General features: G+C 42.3%; 1 protein-coding gene across 5 annotated transcripts in view; it reads left to right on the plus strand.

The window, feature by feature from the left end:
* SMPX (small muscle protein X-linked) overlaps positions 1-25,643 on the plus strand; it is a 42,284-nt gene extending 16,641 nt beyond the window's left edge. For 3 of the 5 annotated variants that reach the window (XM_075775319.1, XM_075775284.1, XM_075775323.1), the window contains exon 5: positions 24,582-25,643. The gene's annotated coding sequence lies outside the window, so the exon portion shown is untranslated. Of the gene's footprint in view, positions 1-6,433; positions 10,783-14,272; positions 14,448-24,581 lie in introns of those variants that run through there. The other 2 variants (XM_075775310.1, XM_075775301.1) reach the window with 2 other exon arrangements.
* Positions 25,644-26,007: the final 364 nt, after the last annotated feature.

A 26,007-nucleotide genomic window follows, 5' to 3' on the forward strand; every position in this document is an offset into this window, starting at 1 on the left:
TTCCGCAGACCTGTAGATGATGTTTGATGCAGCTAGTTTTAATATACAACAGGAGTTGTGATTCATTTTCCTTTTCCTCATCTGCAATTTTTTTTCTTGCTGCTCCCCTTGCACGTGCACATTTCTGCATGCACAGGAGCAAAACATGCAAAATAAAATAATAACAAAATAGCACACGCTGATGAGCTAAATATATGTCCTATTGAATAAGGAATGGTAGGAAGCATTTAATTTGTGACAAATGGAGTCTGCTATTTATTGCTGGTTGTTGTGATATCTCATGCGATAACTAGGATGGTGATTGTACCTGAAAATGGACCTTAGCACAAACTGGCATTTCAGCTGAGAATCTATATAATTCATTTCAGCCAGTTACTGCTGCAACTGATGTTCATTTGTCATTCTGTACCCCTCCACATTTCGCGTCCTGAAGTGCGGGTGTTTGTGTAACAAGGCTTTTTGCAATGCATCATGAAGGGCCGCGGAGCCCGAATGCTGGACTTCGGTTTTAAAGCACCTAAACCTTCAGCTACGGTGGTCAAGTCTTTTCCTCTTGAAGGAGACTTTCATACTTACTGAAGGAACTTCTCAAAAGGCAAAAAGGGGAATTTACTGCCTCGAAGTTGCAAAAAGGGCTGTTGTGGACATACGGGCAGCACTCCTGGCACTGTGCACTGGTCGCGTTTGGAGAAAGGGCTTGTCAGGGTCCCTGTTGCAATGGCGATGAGATGGTTTCTCGAGGTGTGAGAAACCATGCAGCTGATGCTTGTAGATAAACTGTTGTCTGCACCTGGAACTCTACTGGGGAGGGTGGTTTAATTGCAGAAGGTAGTTCTGTTGTCAGGTGACAGAAGCAAAGGAGTTGTATTTTGAGGGTGGAAGGATAAACAGCTAGCAAAAGCTTCCCAGGACAGCTTAGCCTTTGCATTACTTGCAGCATTACCTCCTCTATAACATATTGGGAATCCTGCCCTGCATAAAATGAGGAATCTTGTCAGCAGAGCAGCCTGAGATTGGCATCACTTGGGGAAGTAAGAAAGAGAAAGGAGAAAAAAAAAAAAGAAAAAAAAAAGAAAGAAGCCCCTTAGGGAATAGAACTCTTCTTATATCCATACTTACAAGATGTTCCTTGGTGTGGCTATTAATTATTTACAAAAAAATGTCAATTACCCTGTGTCCCGTCCCACTCAGGGGGTGAAGGGTGAGGTTAACTTTTTAATTCTCTGCACGGTAATCAGAAGTCATGACAATTACTTCAGAGGTTCAAACCAATCATAAATTAACTTAAAACTCAGTGGAACTACAAAAGATAGAGGCTTGGCAAAGGTCATAACAATGCTCAAAACTTAGCAGAACTATGAAAGGTAAAGGTTTAGCAAAACATGTGACGATATTACCCTAATGTGCCAAAAATTAAGTTACAGACAAAGAGAGTGATAGAGAGGAAAAGAAAGAGAGAAAGAATAGAGAGAGAGAGAAAAGATATCACCACCCTTGGATCCAGCAATGTTCTCTGCTCATAGTTGTAGTCTTCAGGTGGTGGGCGCACGCCAAAAACTTATGTTTCTCCTTTTTATAACTCGACGTGCCCACCCCATAGGCGGGGGTCTGTCATCACTGACCAGGTGCAGTATGTGCTCAGGAATGTTCAGGAATGTTCTAGAAATGAGTCAGTGGGTTGTGGGGGTCCTGGGGGTCTCCCCCCTTCAGGGCTGACCAAGCGAGTGGTGATCTGTCACAGGCACAGGCTCCGTTCTTGGTCAACACTCCCTGGTCATCATCAGCCCATCCCTGTCCATGTCAGGACGGGTGTTTGCGACATTCACTTGTTATCAGGGCCTTACACCCTGGGCTAAAAATACACATTATAACTTTGTCCACTGAGTACTGTGGATTTTAATTACAGTTTCATGCTATATATTGCTCTTAAGCTGCATCTCAGTTAGCAGTAGCCATCTACCTCTCCCAGTGTCACTGCTCGGACACACAGTTCAATGATTGTCTCCTATTCCTGTGCTCACATGGACCGGAGGGATACAGGTGAACTGCTGTCCAGCTACAAGCAAAGTTACTGCCATTCTCTCCAGAAACACACCCAGTGCTTTGCTAATAGAGGAACTCTGACATGCTGTGAGCTCTTGGAACAGCCCCAGTTTTGAGAAAGTGTGTTCATTTGATTAAGCCCACGTAGCCAGCCCTTGTGTGAGAGAGAGGAATCTTGCATCCAGAGGATGCCAAGGTAGGTCAGGAGATCTGAGCTCCTTAGCTGGAATATGAGCAATGGGGTGAAGGAGGAGGACATGCTGCAAGAATTTCTGCGGGACCCTTCTGACAGAGGCGGCTTGGGGTCATCTCATCAATGGACCTGAAGAGAGGGTGCACAGAGGACAGAGCCAGGCTCTTGTCAGTGGTGCCCAGTGATGGGCCATCCCTGGACCCACTCACTGGCCTGTGCTAATTTCAAAGTCCTTCTTGTGGTTTTCTATCCTTGTTTTCCTACCATCCTGCTGTCTTTGGTTCAGAACTCCCATATTAGCAGCGCTTGGGGATTTCATGGCCAGCCATCAATTTTGGCAGGTCACTTCTGTTTGTAAAATTGTCCTAAGAAACTAGGTAGTTGAGGGGGTTTTAGGATTTTTTTTAACAGCACATTTAAGGTTCTTTTGGTTTGCCTTCCAGGTTTTTTTGAGTCTACTTATGTCATGCTTTCAGACTTTAAAAAAGAAGAACTAGAAATTTATTTTCAAAGAGAAAACTGGAATCTCCAGGACATAATTTAATATCAGAGGAACATTTGGAATCATGTTATCTCCTTGAGCAAAAGAAAAGTTATTCATGTTTTGTTTCCCAGAGTTTCTGTGTTCAGAAGTAAAAATTTAGTTCATTGTCTTTAACATGGCCTGCAGCTGTCCGTCATGAACTGGGAGTCTCTTCTTCAGCATCGATGCAATGCTGTGGTAAGCCCCCGGCATGTCATTCCTCAGGCCTTTGCAAGTCGAGGACAGGTTTTCTTCTCATTCTCTTGATGAACGGTGGAAGTGAGGAGGAAAGCAGACTGGAGAGACTCTGCTTTCTAAACGCCTAAGAAAGCAGAGTCTCTGAAGGTATGTGTTAGAGGTCAATTTTACTGAGTAAAGAACAGGGCGTATTCTTATGAATAACAAATGCTTCTACATAAACTAGTTAGGAAAAGATTGTGGTTTTTTAGTTTGAAAACTGACTAATAACTTCAAAACAAACACTGAAAAATCAGAAACCATTTTGGTCCAAAACAAACTACAAGAATGGATACTTGTATTTTTTCAAAACGTAAAATATGCAGGAAAAAAAAAGGTCTTTTATTTCCAAACTATGTCATCAAGCAGAGCATTTTTATTACTGGAAGAGACAAGCACAAAGTATTAACTCAAAGAACTCTCTACTAATTTTTAGAACATGAGCATGTCATTTACTCCTCTACCTTCACCATACTCAAGAGAATTTGCAGACACATTGAGACAAACAGGCCTCTACACACAGACAGAAGAAATTTCTTCATTGAGCCTCTTGCTTTGAAACAATAATGCCCTTAAAGTAATGAAATACTTCCCACTCTAGCAATGTGGTCCCGCAAATCTGTGCTCCATTCTTGAGTGAGAACCGTCAGTTTCTGGGAGAAAATTCCAAGTATTTTGTTTGGAAGCTGAAAATTCTCTTAAAAAAAAAAAAAAGTCACTGCTATTTAAAAACTGCTTCCCTGTGATCACTTCCTGTGATCAAATCCTGTTGATTGCTTGGTCCTGAGCTTTTATTGCCAGACTCTTATATAGAAACCCCTATGTTTCCCTCAGTGCTGTTCATGACAGATTTTTGTAAGAACTAAACTTTTCAGTCAATTCCCTGAGTTAGATGCAATTTCTGGGGTGACAGCCCTCAAATAAAGCTCAGAAAGACAGGAGGCCTCCTGAAGATACCAAGTGTGGAGGCATCAGTGAAGCGTGAAGATGGGATACAGTCAGCAGGCTTTTTCTTGCTCCTCTCTGCTATATGCATTAAGAGGTAGTATGAATGAACTGCAGCATTGAACGATAAGTACCAGTGGCATGTATTCCTCTTGGAAATCTCAGAACAAGATATCAGGAATCCCTAAAACTTCAGGTATTTGCTGTGTGAACAGATCCTGGTATTTAGAGAGGGCCCTACAACTTAATTGACGCTCACCCCGAGGCACACGCATATAAATCCATGCAGAACTAATCGTAACCAGGGAACTGTGGGTATTAGAAACTGTTTGGAGAGCAGGAAAGAGATCATACTGACCACTGTTAGAGAGTTATCAGTGAGATGAGGGTGATGCTGTTTGTACCTGGGAACTGTCCCGCCAGTGTCAGGTATGCCTGGAGCGCTCAGACACTGTAATGACAGGCATCATCAGGAACCCAAAATAATAAGCAATTCCAGTCTCTCTAACCTTACGCAGTTCAAAATGTATTCAGCACAAAGGTTTTCAAGTGCCTACATCAGAGTAAAAAGGCTAACTGCTTTTGCATACATGAAGTGCAACTTCCTACGTTATTAACAGCTCAGATTGTTTTATCAAATCTACATAAATTGTAGCCAATTAAGCTGACAGCATGATCTGAAATTTCACTGCTCTGATGTGATAATCAAATGAATTTTCTTCTAAATTTAGTGCCTCATCATTTTGTTTTATAGTTTTTATTCGTTTCATTTGATAAAAGACTACCTAATTATGTTTTCACAGCCTTGTTCTCAAAAACCACATAAATTACTGCGTCACCGTACTTTGCCATCTCTTGCAGAGACGGCTTGATATTACAAGAGCCTTGTGACCCCTGCCTGGGAGCAGGCCATCTACGAGTGTCACGAGCCCAACTCTGTACTTAGGCTTCCGCCTGCTTCAGCCACCAAATTGCTCCTTGAGTGCCTTGTTTTAAAACACGTAGCTCTTTTTGGTGCCAAGGCTACCTCTCTTTCACACTTGTTTGCAAATCCTTCTGAGAATAAATAACATCATATAATGGTAGAGCTCACCATATATAGGTAGAACATTGTCTATAAGCAGAGCTCGCCATTACAGTGATCCCAACATCTGTTGCCCAGTCGGCAACACTACTGAGGAAATGTTATGCTGCAGATGTTATTGGATTTTGCTGTCCCTATCTGCTGCCATTTTAACCTCCTAGTTCCCCTTTGACTTGCAGCAGCAGTCTCAAATACACTGTATTTCCATGCACTAAGAAAACAAAGCACACAGCATAAATAAGCATTTCCTACGGGAATATGTATTGGTTTTACTCTCAGTGTTGGTCATGCTTTATTTTTCACATTTGATTTGCTGCAGGTTGTGGCTAGTTGAAAAGAAACTCAGCTGAACTAACCTTTACTTGAACTTGGGAACAAGTCTAAAGTCTGGTTTTGTCTCCCTCCATTTAGTGGTTATATTAGTATGGCTGTATTTGTTTCTGACCGCAAATGGCTGAGCTCCATGTACAGACATGGATTCAATAAAAGCAGAATAAAACCCTCAGTCTTGGTGTTCAGAACTTAGTCCTCCACTTTTTGCTAAAGTTGCTGTAGTATTGCCTTTTAATTTAATAATTCAGTTACTCAACTGATAAAAAAAAAAAATCTAGTCCTTCAGCTTTTAACTCTCCTGGGTCTTTGTTCCTGTTTGTTGCCTTGGAGCGAACCTCATCTTAAAATTGCTGTTACTCCTGCACAGCCTTGCAGAGCCTTTCATGGTACAGGAACGTAATCTCGGAGCAAACAATAGTTGTGGCCGTGATTGCACTTAGGGAAGAAGAGGGCGATGGCCGTACTTGCCCTGCTTCCCAGCAAATGAACCACGGGAGTAGCAGGCTAACCAGCCCATGTCCGCTGCCGCGTTAGTGCACTTTAACGGTGGCCATAGCAGCAACACTGATGCGCACAAGGAGAGAGCAGGACTGGCAAAATTGCTTTTACGGAGGTAACATCAAAGAACAAAAAAATTCCCCCAAAGCCAAAGCGCTCCTGTTCCGAGGGAAGGATGATGGCAATAACTAGATGGTGTTATTTCAAGGCTTTGAAAGGTGCTGCCTTTATATGAGATGAAACCAACACAAAGTGTGTACTGAAATGGAAGAAAATACAAATCTGAAGACTTGAAACCAAACATTTCAGCTGAAAGAGGCAGAATATGTTCTGTGTTGTTTCTGTGTTTGCAAATCATGCTGTTCTTGAGTGCAGTATCCTTCCCAAAGATTGTCAAAGGCCAGGATAGAGTATGTCCTCTGCTGCAATTAATTAAGGATCTCAGACCCTTTACTTTTTAATTTCTCAATTTCCTTGGTTTTCTGGTTTTGTCTGATAATAGTTGAATTGATCTGTCTCTTCAGGCTTTGAATAGAAGTATTTATTCTGGAAAAATTGTAATCTTTCTCCCTTTTAGTTCTCAAGACAAGAAGAGCTTGCTGTGAAGACAAGAGGCATATTTTCAGTTTTTCAGTCCATTTTGCGGAAAGTAAAGGGAATTCAGATAGCTATATCTCACATGTACCTTTTTTTTCCAGTTTAAGCCCTTCATTCAAGAAGTATCAAATTAGGCAATGATGTAGTATTGCAGTCCTTTCCACTCTTTATATGCTTTTCTTATTTTTCTTCTTAAGTCTGGCATGGAATAGATTTGCTATTATACTACTTCTGGGGCAAATGAGTTCTGCTAATTTAAGGAGCAGCTAAGTGTTTGTCAAGTTACCACAGTGTAACGTATTAGCAGACAACACCTGCATCACTGTTGATCATGTGCATGCTTCAAAGTCTTTTGAGAAACCAGTAGAAACCTCAGGGAAAATGTTCATGTTCTGCTTCACATGTGCAGAGAATAAGAGGTTGAACCTGGCCAAACACCACAGCTCAGCTGACAAGCAGTAGCTTGCTGGGTCATGGGGCAACTTGGTCACGTGTCCAAGTGCGAAGTTATTTGCAGTTTGGTTGAAATTAATCTGTTTCCCTAAGGCAGGATGAGAAATAGAGCAATTAGCTCCAACTTCTTCAATGCCTTACTTTAATAGACACCATAGAGGTGACTGGAGAATGGCTCCCAGAGAAGCTTGTGCTGACCTGAGGCTAAAGACCTCATCTTTGAGCTGAAGATTGACCATTCTTCAGTGAAGGAAACTCCTTGGGACACTGCCTGCAGAGGGTTTGGCATCTAACCATTTCTGTCAAGGCAAGCCCGTGGCATGAAAATCACGTGCAATGGCATTAGAGTGCCTTGAGCCAATGGAGCGTTCCTTCCCTCACCAGTGTCTGGGATTTTATGAACAGCACAGGGATCAGGTAATTTTGGGCAGAATGATGTAGGTAGCTGTTTCTGGTAGCCATGGAAGATGGCAGAACAACGCATTGCACCGCTGTGTACTCATTTGCCTCAGAGAGGCACTACAAGCTCCACGTCTCCCAAAGTCTCTCATTACCATGGAGGTGATCCTCTTGTGTGATCTACCAGGGCATAGAACTGCCTGGACTCCACCTTCTGTTAAACACCTACTGGCTGGCTGGCTTCACCATTAAAGAGGGCAGCTGAAGTGCCCCAGACCCGGGGGACAGGCAGACAGGAGTGGCGAATAGATGGCCCAGAGCCTATGGCACCACCTTCTACTTGATTGCTGTGTCCCAAGGGGTAGATGAAGTCTAGCATTGTCTTCCCCTGCCAAGGTACATTAGCATTGCTCAGGGACAAGTCCTAGTCCCTCCCAAGAGGAAACTGGCTGTAAGAAGACATACAAGGTTACAGAGAGAAGAAAGGGAGGTGGAGACCCCTGTCTCACCCATAATCTCCAGTGTCTCTGATCACACAGGTCTATTCAGAGACCTTCTTCCTTGCAGAAACCTGCTCTTCTGGCATCTCAAGAAGGTGGCGCTGCATACACTGTTAAGAAACCTTGAGCCACTTCTACAAGCAGCATTGTCAAGCTTATGTGGAGAGCTGTTTAGATACAGCTAATAGAAAAAATTGAAATCAATCAGATTGTCTGCTCTGGGGCTTCAACAATGTCCTGAGTAGGAGTATCCAGGAGCCATTTCCCCTCACACTGGATTTACAGTGTGAACCATCTCCTTCAGATTCTCCTCTGAGTACTTTTTTTTAAAAACAAGGACAATTGAAAACATGCAAGAGAAGGAACATGCTGGTGGCCCCTCCCTTCTGCCTTGGCTCAGCGATTATCACACATACCCAGCCAGGATGCGTGAATAAAGCAGGTCAATTCCTTCTTCTCCTCAAAAGGATTAAAACCCACGTTTCTTGCCTCCCTGGAGACTGCAGACTACCTTGGCAGGAGGGACCCTTTGCTAAAGCTAGGCTGCTGTGCAGAAATGAATTAAAATTAAGCTGTAGACAAGTGAGCCTAACGGTAGCTTAGCAATGTGGAGCTCAGTTGGCAGTAGGGAAACCTGCTTCCGCACGCCTTAGCCTGTGGATTGCTGTGTACCTTCTCAAAAGGCTAATTTGTGTAGCAACAGTTTCCTCCAGCTGTGCTTTAAAAGAAGCCAGGGCAGCGGGTGCTGTGTTTTTGTACAAAGCCTGATGCAATTAGGTAGGTGCTGAGGAGGAAGGTCTTTGTGGAAACGCAACAAGTTTCTGGGTGCTGCTCGGGGTTACGTGTCTCTCAGGTACTCAGCTGAGCAGGTTTATCCAAACTCAGGTATTTGTAGATGGGCACGAGCACAGTTTGAGGTTACAGTGCAGTTGGACCATGGTTTTGAGGATGACAGCTTTGGAGTTAAGCACCTAAGTCCCATTTAGGCATTTAAATTGCTGGGACACTGTTCCCTCAGTACTAAGGAGCACAATCCCATTGGCACTCAGTGGGAACTATGCTCCTAAATCGCCTCAGTGCTCCTCAAAATCCCTCTCCAAAACTGAATATGCAAATTGCATATTGTTCATCATTAAGAGTGAACGGGCCTCTGCATCCTTCTGCAATCAGATCCAGGGCTCGTACTGATACAGCTGTGCAAGTGCTCCGACAGGAACCTGTATGTTCTGGGAAGAGCCTTTCTGCAGAGCTGAGCAAAAGAAATCTTTTCCACAGAAACTGTAGACCATGTTGGTGCAAATTCAAAACCAAAAACTAAGTGGCCTTGGATGCATGGTTTTTAACAGCAGGTGATTCCTCTCACCTTTTCCTTCTGTTTCTCTGTGGAAAACATACCTTTTTTTTTTTTTTTCCCAGTTTGTTTAGTCAAAAATCAGTTTTGTGTTGTGAAACAGGGTGTCATGGGAAAGTTTAGTTCTCCCATATATCTTCCACTCAATCCTAATACCTCATTTCTAAATGCTTGGCTGTCACATAGTGCAAAATCAAGTATTAACAGTCTAGTCTTGTACAGACAACATGCTGTAATGCCTTCATTTATGTTTTGAAGAAATCTATTTATTCCATGGGAAGAAATGGGCTTACATTTGAAGCTCTAATAAATGACAAAACCCTATAAACCCAACATATATAGACTGGTTACTGATGTGAAAGATCTTCACGTGTACTGTACCTGTGTGTATCAAATATTAAATGACTGGACAATAAGCTTTCCAAAGAAGAGACAATTACCACGCTACCTGCAGTAGCTTTGAAGAAGCAAGATAACGTGACGAATTAAGCATATCTTGCATGGACCTGATGTCAGAATACAAAGTTTTCTGATACAGTCAGTTATGTGTCAAGTTAAATTAGCAGCCTGAGTATGATGTCTTGCCTTCATGCTTATCCATCTCTGAAGAGATCCTCTGGGTTATGTACAAGATGGATGTCAAATTTCCTGAGCTGATTAAGACCTCTCGCTTTTCCATGGCAAGGAGGCCATGAAATTCAGGACAAGTGTTAAATATTCAGAAAAGGTTGCAGAGAATGTGGGTTAGGGAAAGACTATGCTGGGTTTTGACAGTTAGCAATCACTTTCCTACCACCCTTCCTTTTCCTCCTGTTTGCTCTATTTTTTCAACATATTTTGCTTCATATGAAGTGCTAAGCATTTCAGAAAAAGTATTTGCAAAGTGCACAGAGATGTCAGTCTTGATTTGAATATTTTGAGAATAAAACCATAGCCAACTTCCATCTCTTCTGTAACTATATTTGCAGGGATGTGACCGTTGTCTCAGGCACTCTCCTTTTACAGCACACGCCAGAGTTACACTGAAAGAAAACAGGTGGATGAATAGTACCACGATTAATCATGGTTCAATCGTGCTATGATGTTATCTGTAGGCATATCAGATGTACACTATATTTATATGGACAACACCCACTCACGCATTATGAATTCTGTTGAGAACAACCATATGACCAGGAGAAAGCAGCATTTTTAGAAACTGTAACTGGCACAGAGAGTCAAACGTGGGCTATTTGCAGTACAGCCTGGGTAAGGTGGCAGAAAAGGCAGAATTCACGATGTACAAACTGGATATTGCCGCCCAAATAGAGAGAGCCAAGATGTCTATTTTCTTGCTTGGAGAGGACCCCCTTCTCAGTGTCTCCAAAATCACAGAGCTTGCTGCTAATGCATTAAAAGCAAAGAAATCAATCTGAGAGAGTTTAGGGGTAGATACTGCTTCAGGACCAGCAGTACTTGACTTGTCCCAACCCCATCAGCCCCACGCTCCCCGTCCTCGTTCCCGCAACCCAGCCGTACTGAAGCGGTGAGCCACGCGACTCCCCACCAGCCTCATGGTTGAGGAGAAACCACCTCACCGCCTTCACACCTCAGCGAGGGCCGCTCGGCATCGCCCCGGCCGGCTGGGATCCCCGGGCACACCTGCTCTTTTAGTTGAAGAGCAGCACACAGCAGCACAGAGCAGTGAGGTTTGCCTCGCTGAGTTTCAAACTGCCCGAGTGCCGGTGAAATCCCTGAAAAATCCTGAAAGAGCTGAAATTACGGCAGAGCTACGTCACTTTGCCGAGACTTTCAAACGAACCCGAGGTCCTGGCAAAGCCCTCGCTAGGGTTTAGCTCTAGGCGGCTGCTGAAGCGAAGCGGGACGGTTCCCTACGTAACTTTGCCGTTTGGTTTTGAAGCGGTGAGCTCAGCGGGCGGCAGCTTGAGGGGCGGCTGCAGGACGGTGCCCCCTCCCCCGGTTGCCGGGGCCGGCGGGTGCGGGCGCTGCGGACGGTGCTGGCTCCGGCGGGCGGCGGGGAGGCGCCACCGGCCGCCCCCGGCACGGCCCCGGGCACGGCACGGCCCGGCCCCAGGCCCGGCCCCGGCACAGCCTGGCACGGCCCCGGGCACGGCACGGCCCGGCCCGGCCCCAGGCCCGGCCCCGGCACGGCCCCGGGCACAGCCTGGCACGGCCCGGCCCCAGGCCCGGCCCCGGCACGGCCCCGGGCACGGCACGGCAGGAGGGAGAAGGCACCGCGCCGGGCAAGGGTTTCTTGGGTTTTAAGTGCCAAGGAGCTTTTTGTCTTTACCGGCAAAGGCATCGGGGCACCATCTCCCTCTGTACAAAGGGGATTTGCGAACGTTAAACCGCTGTTTCCCCTCTTGCGCTGTGATAGCAGAAGCAGGTAGGCCGTGCTGCTGTCCTTCTGGGTTTCCCTGGCTACCACAGAAATGTGCTTTTTTACTTCCCCCACCCTCTTCTCGATAGTAACGTAAAGGAACAATGTGTCCTGCGGCTCCTTCAGCCATGCGAAGTGCTAAAATGCCAAAGACTCTCTTCTGACAGTCATTTCTCTGCTTGTGCCTGCTGGCTTTGTCATTAATAAAGGCCTTTTTTTTTTTTGCCTTTTTTTTCTTTTTCTTTTCTTTCTTTTTCTATTTTTTTTTTCTTTTTTTCCCAAAAACATTAGTTTGGAATTGTGGTTTTACCAACTCTGTATCATGACTCTAATACAGAACGTTGCCCAAATGCTTAAGGATGAATCTAATTTCTTTACACTGTTGATTGGGTTGTTGGTAGGATTTGGGGGGCTTTGGGTTTTTTTTTTGGTGGAAAAGAAGGGAAAATAATTGTTACAGTGAGATAAATCACAGCCAAAACATATATGTCAATACTGCGTCGTGACAGTAACTCTTCAGGGAAACTAGAGGGCAGACTTCTAAAATACTTCAAGAACTGTAAAGCCGCAGATAGGCTCATCGCTTCCCCAAAAAAAACGTTAAGTGCCTAACTCCTAGGGGTTTTGCATGTTTAACCAGCTAAATGCTTTCAAAATACTGTCCTGAGGTGGCTCAGGAAGCCTATTGCATAAAAAAAAAAGTCCTTGCTCTGTGTCAGTAGCCAAGCAGCTCCTATTGTAAGTCTGCTAATTATTCTACCCAGGATAACTGAGTTGCCATTTCCTCATCCCTCCCTCCATCTCAAAGTTTTGTCGTGAATTGTGTCTTAGTGTGTACTAGAAATCACTTTGGACTGGACAGGGTTTTATTAGTATTACATATGTGAGTATTGCTTAGCATCTGCATGGGCCTTGGCTTCTGACTCATTCATTGTGGGATGTTTACAAAGAGCCTTGCAGTGGCAGAGAAAAATGGAAAGAAGTGAACCCTCATGGTCAAATTGCCAAGAAGGAAATGAAATTAATAGGAAATTTATTTAGATTTTTTTTTTTTTTTAATTTCTTATATGCAGTCTTTGAGTCTGGGGGAGATCAGGAGTACAGTATAATTTTTATGGCTTGGAGTTGTCAAAATGAATCTTGAAGGGCAGCATTAAAGTGTTTGGCATCACACACCTGAATGAAGGTGGAGATCAATGCAGCAGGAGACTGAGATGAGGCGGAGGCTGTGGAACCAGTTAGGACACGCCAATTTTATGTTATATTGGAGAGCTGGGCCCTGCCCTCAGCTGGACCACGACGATGCAGGAACAGCTGGGGTTAAACCAACCTAACTGTCTCCAGCAGCTTCTGGATGTTAGGAGTGTTGAGCAGGAGTTTGAGTTTCCAAGTCTGGCAGACCTGAAGCTGTCGGCCCTTGGAAGCCCCCGTCAAAGAGCTGCACCAGCCTCTTGGCAGGTTCCCGGGGAGCCAGCACGGGGGTTGATAAGAAACTGCCCAGATCAGTCATGCTCAATGTTCCATGTTGCATCAGGAGAATTGCTGAAAGCAAGATGTTTCCATAAAAAGTTACACTTTCAAAGCATAAACCTTTCCCAGTGGAGAAATGTTCCGTCAGAAAATGTTGGACTGGTTTGACTCTTGGCATACTCTAAGGTACAAAAGCTCATTGCATTTTAAATAAACTTCAGCAGCCTCAGCCCATGCCAACTCTCAAACAACAAATCAAGCAAACTCGCCTTTTTCTTCCGTAATTATCCAACCTAATAATTCTCTTGTCATTTTCCCCTTTTGCTTCACTGAAGGAAGAAAGGTTGTGTTTGCAGTACGCCAAGATGCTATTTGCTTCTAGTTTCACTGCCATGGAATTTGAAATTCATAAACAGTCATAATATAAATATATGTAGCTTTAATCCCAAATTACGTATGTACAAACGGCACCAAAATTCAATTACCTTCAGGACACACATGATCGGACTTTGTTTTATAAAACATTTTTTTGACATAGTCCTTTGTAAAACCAGCACGAAATGCACATTTTCTTCAGGGACAAATGAAAGACAAAGTCTGCCTCACCAAGGTTTGAACACATGGCTTTTGGAAGTCTAACCAGTTAACACCTAATGCTTAGACCTTTCCCCTCAAACGTTAAAGTTGCATGAGAGATGGAGAGTATTTGCAATGAAAAATGAATGGCAGAGCTGGCACCCTGGAGGATATGTGAGTTCTGAAGCATAATAAAATCAAAATGTTCAGACAATGTTAAAGTCTGGTAGGAACTGAAAAATCAGGCAGCATGGAAGCTAAGGGCTAGTGTTTATGTGTTCATCAGTGCAGATGAATTAACATACTGTACAGCCTGCCTTATATTGTGTTACCTGAAAACTACTATTTAGAACAATTTTCCCCTGACCATCTGATATCTGCAAAATTATGTGTGGTTACAAAAGTAACACAGTAATGCTGATTCATCTTTTGTACATATCAGTACATCTCTGAACTAATCTACCTCCCCTTAAGTATAGGGGAAAGAAAATTTGGTACCTGTATCTTAACTTTTGAGTATGAATAACCACTATTAGGCTACATGTTCAGTCTTCACTGATTAACTGATGCTTATGTGAGTCATTTATCAACTTAATATCTTTTTAATATATGCTTTTTATCATTCAGTTCCACATCTTTTTTTCTTTTTTTTTCTTTTTTTTTCTTTTTTTTTTCTTTTTGTTTTAAAAGGAAAAAGCCATCAACTCCACAAATGTCAGTAGGCAAGAAAGACCAATGGCACTTTAGAAATGCCATTAGTGAGGGCATGGACTTGTGGACTCCTTAGGAATCAGCAGCGTGCCAGATATCTCACTTTTTGCAGCCTTTGCCCCTGCAACTCTACCATTTCCTGCAAAATAAAAATTCAGAATCTCTTGCTTAAAAAATTTTATTTAAAAAATACAAGTATTTTTCCTTAACCCTTCTCAGTATGTGAAAACCATGCAGATACCAAGCAGTGCTGCTTATCACCGGGTATGTGTCTCTGGAGAAAATGCTAGCTTATCAGGGAGGGGTGTATTAAGTGGCAGCATTCAGATTTGTGAGAAAGTTTTGTCCATAATTTTGATGAAAGCTTCAATATTTGATTGGAGAGTTAGCACCAAATGAAGTGCCAGGGTAAAAGAAATCTGAGGCAAGTGCCTTCCTCCAGAATCTCTTTCATGTAGTAAAACAACTTACTTGAAAATCATTGTTCATCATTTAATCATATAGCACAGCTATGCATTTTAGAGTTCTTATGGCATGAAACAGCATGATCTTGAGGGTGATAGCCCACTCCTACAAAGGCTTTTATTGCACTGTTTGAGGGACTACAATAAGATTGCTGAAGGGATTCGGCTGGAAGAGTCTTTACCCTACCATAAAAATGATTTTCAATTTCCTGAGAAAGAATCAAAATTTTAAAAGTAAATCAGGCAGTTTTGGTGAGAAGCTTTGTTTTGTTAGATTTCCAACTTCCTGTCCACCCTGAATAACAAATCACATTTCTAATTACTTCCAATACCCGTTGTGCAGCAACTTCAAACCCTTGATGCTATGGGTGAGGTGGAGACCCAGGCCATTAAGATTGTTACAAAATGTTATAGTCCAAGCTACTGACCGAGGCTTTAGAAGGCTGCGAGATGCGACACCAAAGGTCCTCCTTTGCTGCTGAGGTGAAGCTTCCACCGGAGTGAATAGGACTGCCACGGGAGCCTGCCGCAAGGCTCTGAGAAGTGCAAAATGCCTTTGGTCGCCCTGCTTTTTCTGCCCTACGTGAGACATGAGAGGGTTTGAATTTTTCAGAGCCGTAGTGCTTGCGGTGGGTTAGCTCACAATCCAACCTGAAGGCTGTGGCCCCCACGCTCATAAGTCACTTTTGAAACAATCCAGGAATTCTGTGATTTAGCTTTATAATAATTTGACAGTGTTTAATCCAGTTTACACAGTGCAATACCAGCCATTGTGTTCTTACCTCTTGTACTTTAGCTGCACACACCTGTGAGGCATTTCCCCCCCCCCCCCCCCCCCCAGTTATCTCTGTGGTGGGCTACCAAGCACTGACTGTAGGGAGTCTCTGCGGCAAGAGCACTCACCACCATATACATTTTCTCCTAGCTGGAAACTTTGCTTTCAGAGACACATCCTGGTTGAGAAACCCCAATCATGCAATTAACTCTCAGCAGGTGCATTTCATATTGCATCAATGAGTGCCTCCTTACAGAGCCTTCATCACTCAGAACAACAAAGATGTCCCGTTGTTTCAAATGTCACAGCTTTTTTGGACTTTTAGTAGCTGATTTTTATTGCTGCTTTTTTTATCAATCATTATTTTATTTCTGGTGATGCTTAGCCTGGTCCCTTCTGTACATATCTTTCTCCTGTAGACATCACAATTACCAGTCCATAAGGGGACCTAGCAACATCTTTTCATTTTCACGGTGCACCACCACCCAGGTGCATTTCTACTGGCAATTTTTGCCCTGTGCCTGTAAGCTGCTAAGTGGTTTTGGTTATCATTGGAGAAATCAATTGGATTTGTAGCACCTTGAAGGAGGTAATAAGCACTTTGCAGGATCAGCTTGTAGGCCTGGGCTTCCTTACTGATGAATTTGCTACGACAACAGTTCCTGAAGTTTGACCACCTCTGTTAGCCTTTGTCTTGAGAATCTGAATTGCTATTACGGCGAATGAAAATGAAATAAAACTAAATTGTCCTGGAAAACCCTTCCTAATCTCAATGCCATACCTTTTTTACCATTTAAGCTCTTTAAATCACGCGGCTTCGTTAAGAGACTATTTGGTCATACTTGCTAGTATGATCAGGGTGATACCTTAAAAAGGGGACCAAGCCCTTGAGTGATGCCTACACTGGGAATCAAATGCTTTGTGAAGAGCTGGTATGGGTGAATAGGAATAGCTTAGTATAAACTCAGAGAACAATTTTGCACCTAAATTGCTTAATAATTACAGAGAATAATAATTATAAGCAGACACCTGCATGAACCTAGCAGGGCTTAGTAAAGTGCCACAGAGGAAAAACTTTTTTTTTTTCTCTTCAGAAGGCAGTAATGTCAAAGGTAGGACGTACCGCAGCATAGTTCTCATTAACAGAGGTAGAAGGAGCCACTGCAGCTCCTCATCGACAACTTTAATCACAGTGTTTCATATGTACTGCTTGATCTTTGCTTCCCATTACGAATCACAGATGACCTCATATGCTCCCAAAGCAATTGAAGGTGGGTCTGTGAAACCTTTTTATAGGGCTGGCACTTCAGGTTATGAGAAGTTGGAGGGAAAATGTTAATGAAAAAGCAGAAAATTAAAACGAAAACTTGAATTTAATGTGAGGTAAACATATGTTACAGCCACTGTGCTTTAAGACATGTAAACTGTGGAGAGAAAATGTTAAGGGTAGCTCCAGAAAATGTCACAGCGGCAGTAGCAATAGCAATAACAGGAAGTATATCAGAGTTAGTATAGGGTTTTTTTGTAATACCATTTTGAAGTGTTATACACAATCAGTCCTTAAAAATAAGTCTCTTTATGAACTGCTCAGATATGATAAACTTCAAGATATCATATGCTTTCCCAACTTTAAGAAAATATTTTTATCCCTATAAACAACAATTTTATATTAGTGTCTGTAGTGAATCCATAAGCAAAAGAATGTGCTCATTAAGGTGCTACTTCATCTAAATGATAGCTAGCAGACCATAGCATGTTGTTTTAGGCAGCTTTCGGATCTCAGCCAAGAGATGCCCAAACAAAAGAAAAAAAAAAGACTGATAAGGCTGAGGAGACAGAGGAGTTCAGAACACATTTCCACACTCTAGAGAGTGTAACGTTTGTAACACATTACAAATCCTAAACCTTTTGAATTAGTACTAGTCAGGAAGTAGAGACATTTGTTATGGAAAGTTCTTTCTTCTTCACTGGAAATATTGGTCCTTCAGGGAACTGATAGACTTCTGTGCTTACACAATACTTGGTCATTTGCTTTAGAAAGTTAAAAAGTATCTGATGTATAGAATGTAAAGAAGCCATGCTGCTGCTTCAGCTGGCTTCATCCAGGAGTCTGTGCTCAAACCTCACCATGAATAATATTCACATGCGTGATTTGTTCATGTGTTGTCTTGTTCGTGCTTATTAACTCTCTGGGAACCACTTGCATGAATCGGCTGCTGTGCCCAAATAGTTGCCATCTTCAAATAACTAAGGGAACAACCTAGCAACCATGCACTGTTTAATACTGCTGCACTGAACCAAAAATCTTCCAAAGAGCTTCAGACACGTACTGATATTTAAGCTGTTTTTTTTACAACTTAGGCTGTTATGGCAGCCATTAGGTCAGTGCAACCCCATTCTTCTTAATTGTGTTATGCCGGCTAAGTACCCAGTTTATGTCTTTCAAAAATGCCACAGATTTGTTCCTTATTTGGCAGGATATACATTTGCTGCCATAACATATTGATCTGAAAGACCTCCATTCGATAGCTGTCACTTCAGAGCCACTGGGCTAAATTGTCTCTCTTTTGCAAGTTCCTTTGCTGACAAAGCTTTGTGTCAGTGTAGGTAACAAGAAATTTTGACAACTGTATAACATGAGGAATGGTTTTACTTGAATGGGTTTTTTTTGTCTTAAATAAAAAGGTCTGTTGTGGTTGACTAGACATGCTGTTACACAGTACTCAATTGCAGCTCACTTGGGCACGCACTACTGAACCACAAACAGTGGAAAGGGTCAAAACTATCCTTAGTTCCCCATGTCATACTGTCTGAAGACAGATGTGATTTGAGGAACAACATATGTATGAGAAATTGAGCATATGGCTTTCAATAATATTTTATGGTGAAGACAAGCAAAGGTCATTATCAAAAAGATTATTTTTGTATTTCAGTGGAAAAGACATCCTTTTTGTTTAACATTCCATGTCAGACAAATCTAAGAAATGAAAGTTCTGACCTTTTTTTGTTTTGAAACTGTGTGTATGTGTGTGTGCAACCTGAATCTCCATGGTTTTGCTGCTTCCCCACATATTTCAATTGACTGTAGATAAAGAGCAGAAATGTAAGACAAATATATACAAAAATCTTTCCAGTATTTCACAGAAGCACGGACTGGATGAGGTTGGAAAGGACCTCTGGAGGTCATCTGGTCCAGCCCCTCTGCTCAAGTGGGCCACCTAGAGGAGCCACCTAGAGCAGGCTGCCCAGAACCACACCCAGAAAATATAAATGACAGTAAATATATTTTAAAAGATACATGAGAGATGCTCAGATATACAAGAGTTGCTATTATTATCCTGACAGAAACGTAACAAATAGGTTGAAATAATTTGCAAAAAGCATGCAAGAAAGCATGGTTTAATTTAAAGTAGGCTTTTTCATTTAGTCAACCAGGTGCCACTGGGGGGGAGCCAAAGGATGAACTCCCCTTTGCAACCTAAACCCTCTCTCTGACGTCCAGTCACGGTACTAATACAGTCACCTGGAGCACGCTTGACTTCCTACTGCTTCTTCTGCCATCTGTGTGGACAGTGATTCCAGATATGATATAAATATTAAAGTAGTTGCACAGGGGAAGATGATCTTATTAAGTGGTGCCCACTGACGGGAAGTGAGGGCAGATGAATTAAAGTAGGTGCCTTGGCACTTCAGGTTACCATCTCTGGACAGACAAGGATTTTACCAGATGTGTAGGAGAACTAGGGAGTCAAAGGAGACAGTCAAGCTTTATTTCACATTCCCTAGAGAAATCAAAGAAGACATGTCCTTGGATTTACCTTTTTCCCAAGTTTTTCCTCCTGAAGATCAGTGTGTTTGTAATTCTAGGCTAATTCTGCTCCAGACTAACAGAAGTTCATGAACCCTGTCCTCTTCTTACCTTACTGAAACGGACACCCTTTTCATTCCCAGGGTGCTATTTGCTAGGAATGCCCAGATGTCATTTACAAATTGCGGGAACAAAAATCTTTCCTGGGTCTCCTAAGTCCATAGGATGTTATTACCTTCATTGCTCACTTGTACTTCTGAAGAGGCATTTTTTGACCATTTTTATCAACATTTTTGATCATTTTTATCAAAATGAGTGCAAAATTTTGTCCGAGCAGCCATGCTTGTTGTCCATGTGCAATACCCAAGGTATGTAATGAATGCTTTCAGTTGATTATAATCTTTAGATTTCGCATGATTTAAATCATGCTTCACAGCTTGGTTAAACAGTATTGTAAAGAAAAGACCCAGTTTTCCAACTGTAACCTCCCCCACACACCCTGTTCGCTCGCAAATAGAGGACACTTGCTGTCTTTTCTTAAATGTTGCACGGATGACTGTGATAGTGGTGAGTAAGAGATCTATAAATGGGTTCTGGTGGGGAGTAAACATCACGTGGTCGTTCACTTTGGAAGCTTGTTGAGTGGGAGGCATTTGCTGAACCTTGGTGCACTTGCTATAATCACTGATTTTCTATGAGGTGTTAATGGGATATGTCTTTTCTCCTTTGTAAAGTTACTTCTTATAACACAAGCTGCCTTAACAGAATCTTAGGGTTAAATATATAAGGCTGGAAGCTGTTCAAATAAAGACAAATTTTATTTAGCCTTCAGGTGATTCATGCACACTCTTTAATTATGTAATATTAGCCCTGAATGTGGTCATTTTATTGCATATATGGAGATACAGCCAAAATCTGGATTCATTTCATGTTTCATCTTCTTTCAGCTAACATGTTGTATAAGAACAGAAAATACTGACAGTTGGAATTACTGGTCCTTTTTTTAGAGTAAATCTTTTATCTGCTTGCAGTTAACCAGTTTGGGCATATTTTCAGGGAATAAAAGGGAGGTGCAACATTAAAAACAGTAATTTGGGGAAAAAATAAGTGAAATTTTGCAATTCATTAATTTATTTAGATTTATTTTTGAGGTTGTTATTCTATGTTGAATAGTACATAAAGGAAATAATTTCTTACGTTAAAATAGCCATTGCTTTTTCCTGTGGTTAGAAAACTCAGGGACCCAACCTTTTTTGTCCCAGAAGCTAATACTGGCATCACACCGACTGCAATCACAGCCCTGCAGATTCTCAGACAGGGAACAGAGAAAGTCTTGAGGGCTGAAAAAAACTCTAATTCCATGATTTTTAAAGAAAGCTCCTAAACATGCGCTTATGTCCATCCTTAATCAGAACAACATTTAAGCTTTCGCTGTCAAGTACATCCTTTCCTGTTTTCTTTAAAATGGCAGAGTGTTGTTCAGTAGAATAAGGTTGATTGGAGTGTCAAGGGAGGCGCTGGTAGATAAGCTGCAGCCGCTGAAAGAATAACCAGGGAACATAACTGTGAGGATTATTAATGTACCATAAGCAACCTATTTTTGAGTTTACAGACTCCCATTGATCTCTGGAGGAGTTTGAGGTCTAAAAATAATGTGCCTTTGGGAGCTGGGAGAGAGAGAATTGGAGCCGGACGGAGGGAGGTCTGAGTGGATTGGAGCATCATGGGGAGATAATAGAGGGTCCGCTGACTGCAAAGGGAGTTCAGGTAGCAATTATAAGCAACTGCAGAGCAGAGAGTACACCTGAGAGAAAGATAATATTATTAGCAGGTGTTAAAATAGCACTGCTTGCAAGCAGTGTGCTTTAGACAAAATTTGAGAACAGTCGGCTTGATTTTCCTCAGCACCTGAGCACTGAGACAAGGTTTATCATCATGACAATTTGCTCCTGTATTTGGATGGCAAGTGGCAGGGTTCTTGGGCACTATCTTTTTTTTTTTTTTTTTTTTTCTGCTGCTGCTAATTAACTAGTCTTGTAGGTGCATTGCCTCCTAGAACACTGGGGTTTCTTTGACTAGAGCTGCTATGTCTCAGTTGTGACTGGGAGAACTGGAGACAGTAGATCTCTTGGTGGGTCCACTGCCTAGTGAGAGCCCTGTTCTGTGAGAAGGGGAAGAAGAGAGGTGCTTGCTCAGGTGGATGGGATACGATGCCAGCTGGGACTTTTCAGCCCTGAGATCATAAATGTACTAAGTGATATTAATTTTAGTGGGAGCTGGGTGTCAAAGGTCTGGGATCTGTGAGGAAATGAAGGGAGGACAAAGGAGTATTTGAAGAAATGGAGCATGTGGCTAAAAGTAATCCCAGCAGCCAGATTACTTGGATTATTAGCAACACCGTAATACAGTATATAACACTTTGTTGGTTTAGTTTGCAAATTCACTGACAGTTCCACAGCAAGGGGCAAGCAGGGACCTTGCACCTGGCCCACAAATCCACCCTGGCCCTCATGAGTGGAGGACAGCTTCCCTTGGGACAAAGGAAGGCTTTTCCCAGACTCACAGACTGGCTGAGGCTTGAGAGCACCTCTGGAGACCGTCCAGTCCGACCCCCTGCTCAGGACAGGGTCATTGCTCAGGGACATGTCCAGTCAGGTTTTGAATATCTCCAAAGAAGGAGACTCCGCAACCTCTCTGGGCAGCCTGTGCCAGTGTTTGACCACCCCGACAGTAAAAGTAGTTTTGTTTCCTGTTTAAATTCCCTGTATTTCAACTTGTGACTGTTGTCTCCTCTCCTGTCACTGGGAACCATTGAGGAACGTCTGGCTCCATCTTCTTTGTATCCTTATCACCAAGATCCCTGGGGGCTTGGTGTGTGCAGCACAGTGTGGCTGGTACTATGAGCTCAGGTAATAAGGAAAGGCTAAATTACTTGGAGAAGATAAGCATGGAGCTCCCACGCAGGGCAGGTTTGTCCTCCAGGATGACACTCACAGGAAACACGGCCTTGCCATCTAAGACGCTGAATCTGCTGGAAAGGTATAAAAAATATCATGTAATCCTAAAAACCAGAATGCTGAATTACAGCTGTCCTTCACACCACAAACTTGCCCAGATGCGTTTGGAGGCAGAACCTGGCATTGGCCTCTTTCAGCAGAAGCGTCGGAAAACAGTCGTGACACCGAGGACCACGTTACGCTCAGAGGTGACTGCTGCGCTCCGCTCACCCTCCCTCTCTTCTGATCCTGGGCTCGAGCGCTCAGGTTTAATCACAGCTAGCAATGTTTTATCCGCCCACCACTAGAAAACAGTCACCTTGCGATATTCAGGAACAGGCACAGAACAGTTTGAAAGAGAAAGGAGAATACTCGACTGAAACACAAGGAGAGCGTGTGTAGGCAGGCGGTAATTACATAGGACAGGATTACACGTGCGTGCATATCCTGGGGAGCCATCAAATGCAGCCTTAAAGTTGGATTTTGTTTTTGAGATCAGGAAGATAAGTACCTAAAATTACCTGATTGGAAGGAAATTTCAGCTGAAACAAAATAGTACATTGCCTTACTGAATCAGGCTACGAGACGATTACGTTGTTTGATTGCTGATGGCTGCAGAGTGCGTTAGGAGCACCACGTGTGGTTTTATGACCTCTTTCCCTTGGACAATGACACCCCCTCACTTTTTTTCAAGTCAAGTTAATTACCTTTTGACTTCTTTATTCAAAAGTCGCCAACACTTTCAAGCAGTTAGTGTAAGCCATGCAGGGTTTCTCTTAATAGCACCTCTTTTCTCCAGGGAAGTGTTTCTTCTGAAAGCTAAGCAATTCCAGCCTTTTGAATGTCCCTCCGATATTTGTTCAGATGTGTATAGCCTACGCACACATTCAGGAGCACAGCAAAAACTCACTTTATGTAACACGTCGTGAAATACAGAAGGTTGTCATGCTTTTCTCTGTCCTGTGGCTTTTTCCTCTACTTTCTAAGCATTTGTTAAAGATTCACAAGTTCAATAAAATTTACCAAAAATAGAGATATTCCTCCACCTCAAATACTTATATCTTAGCTGATTAAACATATATGCTGGGAAAGTTAGTGTTTTGAACTTTTGAAAGTTAATTGAAAAATCTGTTTTCCTCAGTATTGAGCTGTCTGGAACCACCAATATGAACAGCAACCACAGAGATCTCTGAACTTCAAAGACAACAGGAATAGACCCTATGCTGGGCTCCAAATTAGCTGTGACTATGCAGGAAAGAGTCGCTGTGGGCAGGTCAATGCAAATTGTTCATCATTCCCCAAACAGCAGCTAAATACCACCCCCCCCCCACACACACACACACTTTAAATAAGTACGTAAATTAACTCCAGTGGGATTTATACAAACAGCACAGAAAATACTATGCTACCATGTTTAGAATACTGTCTTCAGTGCTGGTCAGTCATGAAAATCAAAGCAGAAATCGGGGAGGAGTGGAGTTGTGACAGAAGCAGGAGGATCAGATGCACTCCCAAAAGAAGAGAGGCTGAAAATCCCTGGGACTGTTCAGTTTGGACAGGAGACAGAGGAGGAAACTCACTGCCAGTGAGGACTTTAATGGCCAGAACAGAGAAAGCAAGAGAAGAGGATAATCAAAAAGTGGCTGAAAAAAAAATTTTTAAAAAATACTATATATACATAATGTATATACCAGTGGTAAAATTAAATACTATTTTGATTTTTTGTCCAATTGACGCATCCCTAGTACCTGCAGCGTGTGCCACAGGGCAGGATTTGCCTTCTGTGCCAGGTGAAGCGGTGCCGGGGCTTCCCTGGGGATGAGTCCCAGGGTCCGGGCAGGGCTGGTCCCTGCTCGCCCCAGGGCAGGGGCAGCCCAGGAGCATCGTGTCCCCCCTCCCCGGCCCCGCGCCTGCCAGGCAGCTTGGGGGGCTTGGGTCACAGCTACCCTGTACTGAGGGCAGAACTCGAGTCTTTAAAGGCCTGAGCTCTTAACAGTCATGAAGTTCCATCAGAGAAAGATTTGGAGTGTAGGTGGAAAAAGCTAGTGGATCGAAAAGATTTGTTTCACACCCACTCTGTATTCCCCGAGCCTGGGTGTAAACAAGTACACTCAGTGAAAGCAAAATTGCGGGTGCGGGGAATATACTCCCCCTCACAACTTACAGGTACTTTTCTGCACGCTCTGAAAATACCTGTGAGTGCACTGATAAATGATTAATTTCTGGTCTTGTATTTGTCACCCAGGTCTGACAAGAGAAACCGAATGGATTCCAATGAATGGAGATAATTTGAAACATTTTATATATTTGTATGAAGACTATGAACTTCCTAACTCTGCAATACCCCATAGGAAGCACCTTCTTTGTGCATTTATATCAACACTTTCTTGTCCATTTTGTTTAACATAGGAAAGTACTGCTGAAACAAAACAGAACAAGCAATGAATGTGTATATATTCAGGAATTATTTTGACTTGAGAACAGTTTAATTTGAAGTTTGAGCAGAAGTAGAATAAATAAATTTTTTTAAATTAATTATTTCCAATTGATTTGGTTTCTTTCCTTTTGAGAAAAAAAAATCAATATGGACAAAAGAGTTTTAAAATTATTTGACAAATATCTGCAGAATAAATGAGGAGTGTAACATCTAATTTCCTGTTGTATTTCTGGTTATAGAACAGCAATCATGTATCGTGTAATAAAGGAAATAATATTAAAAGGGATGGTCTTTCTGATGAGTTTAGCTACCTTCTTTTGCTGTAGAGCCAAAGTATTTCTTTTTCTTGAGAATCTAAAATGCACTGGTATTCTGATATTTATGCATCACCTTTATGTAATGAAAATACAAGATGTGAGCTAGCTGACAGAAAACCTGCAACCTTTACTCAAAATAAACAGGTCAACCAGCCTTGATGGAACATAGTCCTGAATATAGGTTGAAGGACCACTGTCTTCAAAAGCCCAAATGAAGAGAGGATATTGAAATACAGATGCTGAGTAAAAATCATGTATGATCACACCAACTCTTCCATACGATGATTAATCCCTAACACTTGTTTTATATGGACTGTACATAAATAAAGATTGTTCGATGCATATTCTATTTTTGGAAATGAAATCTTATTGTTAGAGAAATTTAATACACTGTGTCTCCTTGGGTCTCGTGTTGTTTACTGTGAAGGGATAAGAGGAGCTATTTTGTAATAATATTCTACTGTTGATTGAAAACTATGCTACATGCTCTGAAACTCGCTGCCTGGCTCTTGCTTATTCAGTTAAAATAAAGATAATTATTCTGGTTAGAAAACAGATTTCAGGTTGAATATTGCTAACAATGACATTCATTTAAAACTTGTTTGCTAGATCAAACAATACAAAAGCTAACTGGCAATATTTTTTTACATATATTTGCGTGGCTTTGCACAGGAAAGTAGCTCTGCTCGCTGCAGCTCAATTAAAAGGACAGTCTTGTGGTTTTTACTTTCACTATGCAATACCGACATTGCTTACTATCCTGCTTCATCCTTATATGCTCATGGCTGATTTCCCTTAATGCATTCCTTGGAGGCGAAAGATAGGTTGAAATGAAAGTGTCAAGAGGCAGAATGCATCAGGAGCACCTTTCATTTACATACCGATAAGATTAGCATGTCTATTCAATTGAAAATGAA

Source organism: Balearica regulorum, chromosome 1 (genome assembly GCF_011004875.1).
Source record: "Balearica regulorum gibbericeps isolate bBalReg1 chromosome 1, bBalReg1.pri, whole genome shotgun sequence".
Lineage (NCBI taxonomy): Eukaryota > Metazoa > Chordata > Aves > Gruiformes > Gruidae > Balearica > Balearica regulorum.